Raw genomic sequence first — 3,491 nt, forward strand, 5'->3', positions numbered from 1 at the left:
AATCTATCTCATAAAACCACGTTCTATATTACATCGAACTAGGATTATTTTAGAAATCGATATGAGATTCAAAGTGTAAAAATGTCTAGTACTTTGAATGTTTTAGAAAATTATTCGAGAAGCTTTATAAATGAATAATTAGTATATTATCATAAATTATTAAATAACAACCCCGTCTTAGTATTGATGAGAAATAAGAAATATTAATTATTTTATTTAAATTATTTTAATTACGTTCTGTGCGTATGTTCAGGACAGAACTGCCCTAGACGTGTGGCGCGAGAAGACTTTGGAATTTGTATTTTCATAAACGAAGTTACAAACTATGTAGTACTGATGAGAACGGGCATCATTTTTCTTCGTCATGCATTAAATTCGAAGATTAAAGAACGTAGAATAATACTCTCTAACGTCTGGGAACCAGTAATTACAAGAATATTGTTAAAATTACATTTATTTGCAACGGTTGACACTGTATCTCGTCATGTGTACCCCGTTTAGTTCACTTTAGACAGATGTTACACCGTTATCCGGATAGCTCTCGTCTAGATAAAGCACTCGATTTGTAGGTGAAAGAACGTAGATTAATCCCCTGCCATTGACAATAACAATAAACGACCAGAACACTGTTAAAATCGCATGTAATTGCGGAATACCACTATTTTTTTGAACGGTGGCGCCACCCGTGGCGAATCGCTAAAACTGTTAGCCATATAATGGGCTAACAGTTTCAGCGATTCGCCACGGATGGCGCCACCGGTCAAAAAAATAGTGGTACTCAGAGATTAAATGCGATTTTGACAGTGTTCTGGTTGTTTATTCTTATTTTCAATGACAGGAGATTAATCTACGTTCTTTCAACTTCAAATTGAATGCTTGATCAAGACGTAACCTGTCCATATAACGTTGGAAGAGCTATTCAAAGTGAACTAACCGGGGTACGCATGATGAGAGACAGTGTCAACCGTTGCAAACAAATGCGATTTTAACATTGTTCTTGTAATTACTAGTGTCCAACCGTTAGAGAATAGAAATCTACGTTCTTTCATCGTTGTATCTAATGCAAAACGAAAAAGAATCATGCCCGTATAGCGGTTTATATGCGATAGAAACTTTTTGGCATCTGGATTGCCGCTCCTAATTATATCGACAGGTGAGTGAAAATTTCTAGTGATTGAAAAATGCAAATATCTCAGTCATTTAGCACTTAAAATGAACGTCATTGGTCTCAAATTATCCTTCAGGACCTAATGCATGGACCCAATAGTGCAGAACCCTTGAATTAGTAAAATTAGATATGCCCGTACTACCGTAGCCCCTTAAGGGGCGGCAACCCTGATTGCAAAAGATTTCGAATACATTTACACCGCTGAACGGGCATCATTTTTCCTCGTCAAGCATTAAATTCCAAGTTTGAACAACGTAGATTAGTTCTTTCTAGCGACTGGAAACCAGTACTTACAAGAACATTGTTAAAATCACATTTGTTTGCAACGGTTGACACTGTATCTCGTCATGCGTAACGCGGTTAGCTCACTTTGAACAACGTTTACAACGTTATACTGACAGCTTCAATGTTGACCAAGCCTTCCATTTATAGCTCGAAGAACGTAGATTAATCCTCTGTCATTGATAATAACAATAAGTGTCCAGAACACTGTTAAAATCGCATTTAATCGTGGAATACCACTATTTTTTTGACCGGTGGCGCTACCCGTGGCAATTCGCTCAAACTGCTAGCCAAATTATACCGACAGGTAAGTGAAAAATTCTGCCGTTGGAAAAACGCGAATATCTCAGTTATTAAAAGCTTAAACTGCAAGTCATTAGTCTCAAACTGTTCCTTAGGACTTAATGCGTGGACCCAATACTACAGAACCCTAGAATTAGTAAAATTAGTTTTGGCATTATTACCGCAGGCCCTTCTGGAGCGGCACCCTGGATTCCAACACGTTTCTATCGCATTTACACCGCTAAACGAGCATGATTCTTCTTCGTATAGCATTAGATACAACGTTTAAAGAACGTAGATTACTATTCTCTAACGGCTGGACACTAGTAATTACAAGAACATTGTTAAAATCACATTTGTTTGCAACAGTTGACACTGAATTGCGACATGCGTAACCGGGTTGGTTCACTTTGAATAGCTCTTACACCGTTATACGGATAACTTTCGTTTGGATAAAATACTCAATTTATAGCTGAAAGAACGTACATTAATCCGCTGTCATTGAAAATAACAATAAACAACCAGAACACTGTTAAAATCGCATTTAATCGCGGAATACCAGTATTTTTTCGACCACAGCTACAAATCCAATGTTTGATCAAGACGAGAGCTGTCAGCATAATGTTGTAAGACTTGTTCAAAGTGAACTAAACAGGGTACGCATGACGGGATACTGTGTGAACCGTTGCAAATAAATGTGATTTTAATAATGTTCTTGTAATTATTGGTTCCCAGCCGTTAGAGAGTATTATTCTACATTGTTCAAACTTCGAATTTAATGCGTGACAAGGAAAAATGATGCCGGTTCAATTGAAATCTATTGCAATTAGGGTTGCCGCCCCGTAAGGGGTTACGGTAATATAGGCATAACTAATTTTACTACTGCAGGGGTTCTGCACTATTGGGTCCATGCATTAAGTCTCGAGGAACATTTTGAGACTAAGGACATTCATTTTAAGCGCTTAATTACCGAGATATTTGCATTTTCCCATCACTAGAAATTTTCACTCACCTGTCGGTATTATTTCGCTAGCAGTTTGAGCGAATTACCGCTGGTGGCGCCACCGGTCAAAAAAAAAGTGGTACTCTGCGATTAAATGCGATTTTAACAATGTTCTGGTCGTTTATTGTTATTGTCAATGAGAGGGGATTAATTTACGTCCTTTAAGCTACAAATCGAATGCTTGGTCAAGATGAAAGCTGTCAGTATAACGTTGTAAGAGTTGTCCAAAGTGAACTAAACGGGGTACTACGGTGGTAGGTGTATGGAACTACTGAAAATTACTTTAGATTCCTTTTCCTTATTCCGTAAATTCTTTGATTGGAATATGAGTGCTGCTGGAAGTATAAACATTTTCACACAATGATATAAATGGAACTTCCAAATTGAAACAATTTTTTCAATAAATCGACATAACGCCGAATATAAATACTTACCACACACTATGTAAATTTGAGTACAACTTCACAGCACATGCTAGGTATAAGGTTCTTACTTGTTCCAATTAATTCACTGTTTTCCAGGGTGTTCAACGACAACAGAATATTGGGAATGATTACAAAAAAAAAAAAAAAAATAAAGAAATGCGTATTATAATAAATGTTATTTCACATGTAGAATTACATAATTTACAAGCCGGAGAAATGACAACGCTCCAATTCTGTCCCATTATATTTTCCAGCTTTATTAGTCTTTATACTATGAACCGAATAAATTGCAGTTAAAATCCTCATTATGCTACAGACAAAAATATGATAT

Source organism: Dufourea novaeangliae, unplaced genomic scaffold (assembly GCF_001272555.1).
Source record: "Dufourea novaeangliae isolate 0120121106 unplaced genomic scaffold, ASM127255v1 scaffold118, whole genome shotgun sequence".
Classification (NCBI taxonomy): Eukaryota; Metazoa; Arthropoda; class Insecta; order Hymenoptera; family Halictidae; genus Dufourea; species Dufourea novaeangliae.